Source organism: Lactuca serriola, chromosome 8 (assembly GCF_051521515.1).
Source record: "Lactuca serriola cultivar US96UC23 chromosome 8, Lser_US96UC23_V15, whole genome shotgun sequence".
NCBI lineage: Eukaryota > Viridiplantae > Streptophyta > Magnoliopsida > Asterales > Asteraceae > Lactuca > Lactuca serriola.
Window position 1 is genome coordinate 14,737,386 of NC_136415.1, and position 11,153 is coordinate 14,748,538.

Consider the following 11,153-nt stretch of genomic DNA (forward strand, 5'->3'; position numbering starts at 1 on the left):
AGAAAACATCATTTGGAAAATTCGTGTGTTTAATTTTCCTTAGCCTTGATAATGCTAAACTGTGACAACCCGAAATTTTCATTATGAACAAACTATATCAAGTCAATAGAAGTTAGAACAGTTACAGTGAATTTCCAGACTTTTGGGTATAAGTTTGAGTATTTCAGGATTTACACTTAAGAAGATATCAGGAGAGTGGATGCACTAGGGTTTTGTGCAACTCTGTTATTCCAAAACTCTATGATATTAGAGTTCATTTCGTGAATAAAATATTTTCTACCAAAAATCCCAGGACTATATATAGGATTCTGAACCATATTTATTCATTAGTTACATTTCCAACTAGAGAAAAGTCGAATTCTCTCTCACGGATCTTCGGACTTTCATCCCAGAACGTGAGTACTTCTATCTAGTTGTATTATATATCTTAGATTGTGCTTAATAACATCAAAATCATATCAAAACAGCAAGATTTGAGAGTTTACCGCCCAAGAACACCTTGGGGAGTAAACTCTTTTATAAGGGTCAAATGGTGCCTAGTCCCTTCCTTAAGCAATGAAACTAGTTTGGACTTGTACCCTAATGAGTTAGGGCTAGAAAACAACCTCAAAACACCAAGGAAATGGTGTTCACGGCCCAAGATCTTCTTGGACCGTGAACACTAAATTTAGGGCCAAAGTGTGCCCAACGTCCCTCCAAACTTTGGAACTGAACCTAGATACTACCCATGGCTTGTTTAGACATCAAAAACATTAAGAATCAAGGGCTAAAAGTGAGTTCATGTCCAAGGATGTTCTTGGGCCGTGAACTCCATTTTAAGTTGCCACAATGCCCTAAATGCCTTCATTAAGCCAAGAGAATAGTATAGCACTTTACCTTGATGTGTCTAGGACCCAAAACAATCAAAATACCAACACCCATAGGTGTTCACGGCCGCAAACACATGACCAAATGGTCCATGGGCCGTAAACTCAAGTTATAGGTGTTTTGATGCCACAAACACTTCCTAAGGCTTAGGCTTGAATTTAGAATGCTTCCTTATGACCTTTAGGACCCTCATAAACATAAATGGCCATGAGTTTATTGAAATAAACTCATTAGGGCCGTGAACTCCTCAAAAACTCCAAAGAAGGTGGCCTTTTTCATCCTAGGTTAGAGCTAATGTCCCTAAATCATTCCCTAGCCTTCAAACTTGCATTCCCACATGAGTAGCCATGAGTTTATGGCCGTAAAATCCCTTGAGCCATGAACTCATGGTAGTAAACTCATGTGAGTGCCTTTATAATTTCCTATGTTGAATCACATGTGATTCCAACACTTGGTCAAGGTGTTTCCTAGTCCCGAAAGGTGTTTCCTTTCATATAGATGTTATAAACACTATATTCATGTCAATATGTGTCCTTATATGTCATTTAGGACTTATTGTGTCTCGAGACTTCATTCGTGGAACTTCTCATCCTTACACGCATACCCATTAGAACCACTCACAGCAGGTGAGTTCATACCCCTCAATCAATGTTTTAAATGATTTTAAATGCTTTAATGGGGGGGGGTACAAGTAGAAAACAACATGTTATTAAATCAATCATATGTATTTATAACTGTGTTTTCATTCAGCAGATTTCACGTACTACAAAATGTGATGCATGAAATGGTTTTATATCTTAAAAATACATTGATAGCAAAAGTATTACGTTTGAAATGTTTATTAAAATGACATCAAGTCATTGTTAATTATTGTTCAAAACTCTTAGATGTCTTACAAAACCATTTTTACCTTCTTGAACCAAACTATATCTATATACTTATGTTCTTATATATGTATTGATGTTATAGTTTTCATCGTTCATTCAGTTTCCCACACTCTTGTGTAGCAAGGGTGTATAAACCTGTTTAGACAATCAATTACATTCATGTTAACTATTATAGGTACAGTTAGGAGATACAAAACAATATTCCTATTACAAGGAATTACACCAGAGTCAGTTCAATCATGAGTCTATACTATACATTACATGTTACATGAATATGTCTACATAGATACGCTTACATGAATACCTTTACATAGATACATTTACCTGTATACACTTACATGGATACTTGTACCTAGATTCACTAGGATGATTTACTAGTACATTATGTGTAGATTGTCCTGCCTATCCCAGTTCAACGAGATATCTAGACGGGACTAACCATTCCGAAACCCACCTGTTAGCAACAGTGGTAGATGAACATCTACGAATGCCTACGGTTATTACTTATTTTAGGGGTACCTTTACGGGACTAACCATTCCTTTGGCCTACTGTTCGCTACAGAGGTAAATGACCATCTACGGATGCCTACGGTTAATACTTATACTAGGAGTACCTTTACGGGACTAACCTTTCCTTAAACCTGCTGTAGCTACAGAGGAAAATTAAACAATCTACGGATGTTCAAAGGTTATACATGTTGCTATTCGCAATATCGTGTTAATCCTAACACAAAAGGATAACACTTACATGGTTATATTTTTCCTATTACCTTATTTTTTGATACATTCACATAAACGATGAGTTAGACTAAGTACTATTAGTAATAGTCAACAAAGAAGGAAAACCATCTTTGTTATAGCAAAACACACGAGTCTTGGTAGAAGACCACTTACAAAACACACGAGTCTTGGTAGAAGACTACTTACAAAAAACACGAGTCTTGGTAGAAGACTACCTTCAAAACAATTAGGTCTTGGTAGAAGGCTACTCGTTATACTAATAGAAATCATAGGGATTTGATAGAGTATTCAAACGTTTTCAACTGCTTTCAAACAATTCACACTTATACAGTCTTTTTCCAAAGGTTTCCAAGTCATTACTGTAAAGCCTGTGTTTCCGGGCTTGCCATTTTTAGCAATGTAATAGTCTAGGTTAACCTTTGTAACCCGTTTTGAAATAATAAGAGTGTATTATTTGAGTATTATGTGATTTGTGCTTAATTGCTTAATTATGTGGTTTGATTAATTAAGAATAAAAATAAGCGTCAAAATTTAAGTGTAAAATAAACTTGATATCTTTGGTTAATGTTGTAGTAGTTGAAACGAGGTTTCCGAATATATATAGAACGCCCAAATCTGACTTCGTATGCGAAAGTTATGATTTATTGAAGTTTCGACTTAGCGATGTGTAGCCTGTTTTACTCGATTTGAGATCGAGGGGTTTTTAGCCGAAACAATCTAAACGAGGATCGAAGGTCTCGTTGTTGGTACCGAAGCGATAAAAAGTTAGGCGAGAACGGACGTCAAACGAAGAAGTTATGAATTTATAACGAAGTTTTTCTGTCCCGGCCTATTAAAAATAAATAATAAAAATAAAGTTAAAATTAGCCGAAGGAGTCTAAACGAAAGTTGTAGAGCGTAATCTCACCTTCGTGTGGATATAAAGAACGTCGAAAACGGAGTTCGTATGAAGAAGATATGATTTTACGAAGTTTATTAAATAATTTGTATTTAAATTTAATCTTTAATTCGGATGATTATCCGAAGGAGTCACCGATCTGATCCGAGTTACGCCCCGCGTACACCGAGGAATGTCGACACTCGCACTTGAGCACTTCGGATATGTAAGCAGTGACGATTTCGGACCTGTACGCCCTGCGTACTCCGAGGCTCCAGCCTCCTATAAATAGGATGCGAGGGCAGCCGAGTTCTTTTGCTCTTTTCTCTCTTCGCTCTCCCGTTTTGCATCGATTTGCGTGCCAGAAATACCCCGATGCCCCGTTATTATTCTCGAGCCCCGAAGCAAGTCCCGAGATCCCGAAGATCCCGAGAAGTGCGGTTCCCGAGCCGAAGCTCTGCCCGCGAGAAGTTCGATTTTTGTGAAGATCTTCCAGATCTGCTGAGGATTACTACTTCTGCCAGTCGTAGTGTTGTCCGATCATCTTCTGATCAAGTGAGTGTATACTACCTTTCATAAACACGATAATAATACAAGTATGGTTTGAGTGTATTAAGTATATTGTTGTTTATATGTGTGAATGTGTATTCACTTTAATCTATCTCATAGATTTGATTTATTCTCTATGAAATACGTGTTATGTGTGTGTGTGCCTCATCTGTTATGTGGAATACGTATTGATTAAAGCATGCTATACAGGTTTTTAAACTATGTATAAAAATGTATATTTTTATCTACTAATATGCTGGGTAGAACATGGGTAGATAGTTTGTGTGTAATAAACAGATGAGAGGCCTCGTTGTTGTTTGATTTAGTCATCTAGCGGAGTTTAGATGACGACCACAAACTTTTCTAGATAGTCTTGTGGAAACATTAGCAGGTTCGCCACCTGTAGGTGTTAATGAACTTGGGTGTTCATTCGTTGTATTCCATCCCCCTCATGGTTGCCTTATTTGACTTATATTGCTGAGGAACCCCCGAAGCATGTGTTGTCGCCCCGATGAAATATTCTTAGACTAGGTCCCTTATGATAGTTGTCTTAGGGACATAAAGTGAGAATAACGGGAATGGGTAATTGGGTTATTGTTGGTTGGTGGAAATTAAATATAATTATTTATTGTGGGTTGAAAACCCTATATGCTCACCAGGCTCCCAAGCCTGACCCACTCAGTTTTATTTGTATTACAGGAAGTGGCGCGAGGGCATAAGATGGATGAACCATCAAGTTGTTTTGTTTACAAGTCTGTATATGTATATATTTGTTGAATGACTTGTAATGTTATCGTTTATGCTTATTGGTCTGTATCGGAACATGAGACCCCGAGTTTTGATTATATAATGAAAATACATTTCTTTTATGAAATGCTTTGGTAAACATTGTTTTATCATGTTTTGTTTTTGGGAACAAATTCCGCAACTCTTTCAAATCAAAAGGATTTACTCTGAAATTATTTAAAAGCATAAATGAAAATTGGTCTTTTCTGGCCGAGATTTTGGGGATGTCACAGTTGGTATTAGAGCATTAGTTTAAGCGAACTAGGAATTTGTAGGATTTCTAGACTTAAACTTAGAATGCTAAGTGAAATTTTGAGATGTGTGTCTATGATATTTTAGACACGAGCACTAGTTTATTTTAGGAAAGTTGCCTAAAATGCTTTATGTGCTAAATGTTATATGTTGCCATATATGATATTATTTGTTCGGATCTATGGTCTGTTGCCGACCGGATCTGGAAACCTTATGTGTGTAGGATTCTAAGCATACGTCTACAATATTTGAGCTAGCATGTAAACGTTTCGGAGTGATAAGGATGATTTGAATATCTATCGTGAATGAGGATCTAATTTCACCTTATTCGGTATGTAGATCAAAAATGGTGAGAACAAGAAGTGGAGTTGGAAATGCTGATGAAAACAGGAATCAACCACCAGTGATTGAGCAAATACCTGTCGTAGCAGCAGCACCTGAGCCAATAACCATGGTTGGTGTGCAAATGATGATTCAAACAATGTTGGATCGTCAGATGGATGAAACTAGGCGGTTGCTTCAACAGAATCGTGAAGAACTGTCAATTCATGTGGAAGAGCCTGAATTAAATGAAGGGCACTCGGAAGGTGGAAACTTCAGTGGGTCTATTGGTCAAGCCAACCCACCGATAGTTAGGCAAAACAACCATGATGGAAGGAATGATGGAATAGGATGCAAGTACAAGGACTTTCTAACTTGCAAACCATCGACCTTCAATGGAAAGGAGGATCCGATTGGAGTTATGGATTGGATCTCCGAAATGGAGTTAGCTTTCATGACTTGTGGCTGTAGAGGCAAGTTGCAGACTATCTATGCAGTGCGTCAGTTTCGAGGTGGAGCCGTTCGTTGGTGGAACACTCTAGGGAAGACTTTAAGCCCTAATGAGCCACTGCAATTGACATGGGCAAAATTCTTGGTGCAGTTCAAACGCAAGTTCTGTTCAGCCCAAAATTTGTTGGAGTTGGCATTGACGAAGGGCAGCATGTCAGTTGATGAATACACCAATAACTTCACCGATAAGATGGAGTTTGCCTTGCGTATCGTTCTAGATGAGCTGACAAAGGTGGACCGGTATGCGAAGGGACTCCCATGGGAGTACGAGGTGCCAGTACGTCAGACACATACTCTAGAGGCAGCTATCTGGGCTGCCAAGTCTGTTGAGAACATGATTAAGGGGAGAACCACTGACAAGGTTGAGGTTGGTGAGAAGAGAAAGTTTGAGGGAACATCTGGTTCCGGTAAGAAGGGCAAATTTTCGAAATCTGATTCGAAAAAGTTTGGAGGAAAGGGAGGCGAAGCGAAGTGGTGTGATAAGTGTAAGAAAAAGCACTTTGGGAAATGTAGCGAGGATGTAACCTGCTACAAGTGTGGGAAGGTTAGACATTTTTCCAATGAGTGTCCGAACAACAAAAGGATGTGGTTTGGTTGTAATGAAGAGGGGCATATTTTGAAAGACTATCCGAAGAAGAAGGAGGCAGCTAGGCCCAACATTCCACCAAAGCCGAAGGAGAGAGCCTTCCAGATGACACTTGAGGCTGCGAAAGATGAAATTAATGTCGCTTCAGGTACCTTTCTCGTAAACGAATTGCCTGCTCAAATTTTGTTTGATTCTGGAGCCAACTACTCCTTTATTTCGCATAAGTTTGGTAGAAAGCTAGCTTTGCCTGTTGATAGACTAGATAATGCTTTATTAGTTGAAGTTGCTAGTGGCAAATTTGTACATGTTAGACATCGTATGAAAGACGTCTTAATCGACCTTAATGGGAATAAGTTTCACGAGGAATTATTGCCTATCGAACTTAATGGTTTCGACATCGTTCTGGGAATGGATTGGCTTAGCGCCAATGATGCCGAAATATTGTGCAAGAAGAAGATAGTTAAAGTAAACCCGCCTGGGAAGGATTCATTTATGGTGTACGGGGACAAACGGCGAGTAAATTCTGGGATCATTTCCCTAATGAAAGCCATAAAGTGTTTGACCAAGGGATGTACATCATATTTAGCATTCGTGATCAATGCTAAGAAGGAAAAGAAGGTGATGCAGAATATTCCTGTTGTGTGTGATTATCCGGAAGTATTTCCCAAAGATCTTCCTGGATTACCGCCTGATCGACAAGTGGAATTCCGTATTGACTTGTTGCCCGGAACGACGCCAATAGCAAAAGCACCTTATCGATTAGCACCGACGGAGATGAAGGAGCTAATGATGCAACTTCAGGAGTTATTGGACAAAGGTTTCATTAGACCTAGTTCATCACCCTGGGGAGCTCCGGTGTTATTTGTGAAGAAGAAAGATGGAAGTATGAGAATGTGCATTGATTACAGAGAGCTGAAAAAGGCAACAATAAAGAATAGATATCCGTTGCCAAGTATTGATGACCTATTTGATCAATTGCAAGGTTCGAGCTATTTCTCGAAGATCGATCGTAGGTCAGGATATCATCAGCTAAAAGTAAGAGAGCAAGATATCGAGAAGACTTCATTCAGAACTAGATATGGACACTACGAGTTCTTGGTTATGTCGTTTGGACTAACCAATGCTCCGGAAGCATTTATGGATTTAATGAATAGGGTTTGTAATCCTTTCCTTGATAAATCTGTGATAGTGTTCATAGACGATATTCTGATTTACTCGAAAAGCCAGGAGGAGCATGGCAGACACTTGCGAAAAGTGTTAGAAGTTTTGAAGCAGGAGAAGCTGTATGCAAAGTTCTCCAAATGTGATTTTTGGATTCGTGAAGTCCAATTCTTGGGTCACGTGGTCAACCAAGAAGGGATAATGGTTGATCCAGCAAAGATTGAAGTTGTGATGAAGTGGGAACAACCGAAAAGTCCCACAGAGATCCGAAGCTTTTTAGGATTAGCCGGATATTACCGAAGGTTTATCCAAGGTTTTTCTTCGATCGCTACTCTATTAACAGCTTTGACCCACAAAGGAGCTACTTATGCTTGGAGTGATAAGCATAAAGAAGCATTCGAGAACCTAAAGAAGAAGCTATGTGAGGCACCGATACTTTCTTTACCTGATGGAGTTGAAGACTTCGTTGTTTATAGCGATGCGTCTGGGTTGGATTGGGTTGTGTTTTGAACCAAAGAGAACAGGTGATAGCATATGCGTCTCGACAGCTGAAGGAGCATGAAAAGAATTACCCGACTCATGATTTGGAGTTGGCAGCGGTAGTTTTCGCTCTGAAAATATGGAGGCATTACCTCTATGGCACAAAGTGCAAAATTTTCACTGATCATAAGAGTCTCCAATATCTCTTTAGTCAGAAAGAATTGAATATGAGACAACGACGCTGGCTAGAATTACTCAAGGACTATGACTGTGAGATACTTTACCACCCCGATAAAGCTAATGTTGTTGCTGATGCTCTCAGTCGGAAAGTCAATCTTGAAAGGAAAAGGCCAAGAGCGTTGAGAATTGAAGTTGTCTCGACCATTGTGAAAAGTATAAAGAAAGCTCAAAGCGAAGCTTCTGAAAAGAATGACCAAAAGGAGGAACGTTTGGGCAAAACGTTGGTGTTCGGTGTAAACAGTCATGGACTGAAGGTGTTCCAAGATCGGATTTGGATACCTAAGATAGGAGGAGTCAGAGATCTTCTGATGGAAGAAGCTCACAAGACCATGTACTCGATTCATCCCGGTAGCACTAAAATGTATAGGGACCTGAAACCCTACTACTGGTGGCCGACGATGAAGCTTGATGTTGCAAAGTATGTAGCTGAGTTTGTGACTTGTGCGAGAGTCAAGACACAACATCAGAAACCGTACGGGAGTTTAGAACCATTACTTGTGCCTATGGGTAAGTGGGAAGACATTGCGATGGATTTTGTCACTAAACTACCCAGAACAAAGAATGGTCACGACATGATTTGGGTGGTCATTGATCGATTCACTAAGAGTGCACATTTCATAGCAGCCAAGGAGAAATGGTCTATGGAGAAGCTTGCGAATTCTTACGTGAAGGAAATAGTGAGGCTTCACGGTGTTCCGTTAACGATTGTATCGGATCGTGATAGCCGTTTCACCTCGAGGTTTTGGAAAAGTCTACAAGAGGAATTGGGTACCAAGTTGTGTTTAAGTACAGCTTACCATCCGCAGACTGATGGTCAGAGTGAAAGAACGATACAAACACTTGAAGATATGCTGAGAGCATGTACCTTGGAATTCCTAGGTAATTGGGATGAACATTTACCATTGGTAGAATTTTCCTACAATAATAGTTTCCACTCGAGCATTAAGATGGCACCTTATCAAGCTTTGTATGGACAGAAGTGTCGTACGCCGTCTTGTTGGCTTGAGGCTGGGGAAAAGCAGTTTATGGGACCGGAGATGGTTCATCAAACTGCTGAAAAGTTGAAAATAATTAGGGAAAGAATGTTAGCAGCTCAGGATCGTCAAAAGAGCTATGCTGACAAGAAGCGAAGACCGATGACTTTTGAAATTGGAGATTCGGTTTTGCTTAAAGTCTCGCCGTGGAAGGGACTTATAAGATTTGGTAAAAGGGGAAAGTTAAGTGCAAGGTTTATTGGACCGTTTAAAGTTCTTCAGAGGATTGGGAACCAAGCTTACAAGCTCGAACTACCAAAAGAACTGAATGGAATTCACAACACTTTTCATGTGTGTTATTTGAGGAAGTTCACGGGAGAAGTTCCTGACATAATTCCAATTTCTGAATTGAGAATTGATGAGAACAAAAGGTTGATTGAAGAACCAGAGGCAATTGTAGATCGAAAGACTAAGAAGTTGCGACGCAAAATGGTTGGGTTAGTGCTTGTCCGATGGAAACACACGAATGGGCCAAATCTCACCTGGGAGACGGAGAGTGACATGTTGAGTCGCTATCCACATTTGTTTGTTGATGTGTGATTCCGGGGACGGAATCATTCTAAGGTGGAGAGAATTGTAACGTCTGTGTTTCCGGGCTTGCCATTTTTAGCAATGTAATAGTCTAGGTTAACCTTTGTAACCCGTTTTGAAATAATAAGAGTGTATTATTTGAGTATTATGTGATTTGTGCTTAATTGCTTAATTATGTGGTTTGATTAATTAAGAATAAAAATAAGCGTCAAAATTGAAGTGTAAAATAAACTTGATATCTTTGGTTAATGTTGTAGTAGTTGAAACGAGGCTTCCGAATATATATAGAACGCCCAAATCTGACTTCGTATGCGAAAGTTATGATTTATTGAAGTTTCGACTTAGCGATGTGTAGCCTGTTTTACTCGATTTGAGATCGAGGGGTTTTTAGCCGAAGCAATCTAAACGAGGATCGAAGGTCTCGTTGTTGGTATCGAAGCGATAAAAAGTTAGGCGACAACGGACGTCAAACGAAGAAGTTATGAATTTATAACGAAGTTTTTCGGTCCCAGCCTATTAAAAATAAATAATAAAAATAAAGTTAAAATTAGCCAAAGGAGTCTAAACGAAAATTGTAGAGCGTGGTCTCACCTTCGCGTGGATATAAAGAACGTCGAAAACAGAGTTCGTATGAAGAAGATATGAATTTCCGAAGTTTATTAAATAATTTGTATTTAAATTTAATCTTTAATTCGGATGATTATCCGAAGGAGTCACCGATCTGATCCGAGTTACGCCCTGCGTACTCGTATACGCCCCGCGTACACCAAGGAATGTCGACACTCGCACTCGAGCACTTCGGATATGTAAGCAGTGACGATTTCAGACCTGTACGCCCCGCGTACTCCGAGGCTCCAGCCTCCTATAAATAGGATGTGAGGGCAGCCGAGTTCTTTTGCTCTTTTCTCTCTTATCTCTCCCGTTTTGCATCGATTTGCGTGCCAGAAATACCCCGATGCCCCGGTATTATTCTCGAGCCCCGAAGCAAGTCCCGAGATCCCGAAGATCCCGAGAAGTGCGGTTCCCGAGCCGAAGCTCTGCCTACGAGAAGTTCGATTTTTGTGAAGATCTTCTAGATCTGCTGAGGATTACTACTTCTGCCAGTCGTAGTGTTGTCCGATCATCTTCTGATCAAGTGAGTGTATACTGTGTTTCATAAACACGATAATAATACAAGTATGGTTTGAGTGTATTAAGTATATTGTTGTTTATATGTGTGAATGTGTATTCACTTTCTTCTATCTCATAGATTTGATTTATTCTCTATGAAATACGTGTTATGTGTGTGTGTGCCTCATTTGTTATGTGGAATATGTATTGATTAAAGCATT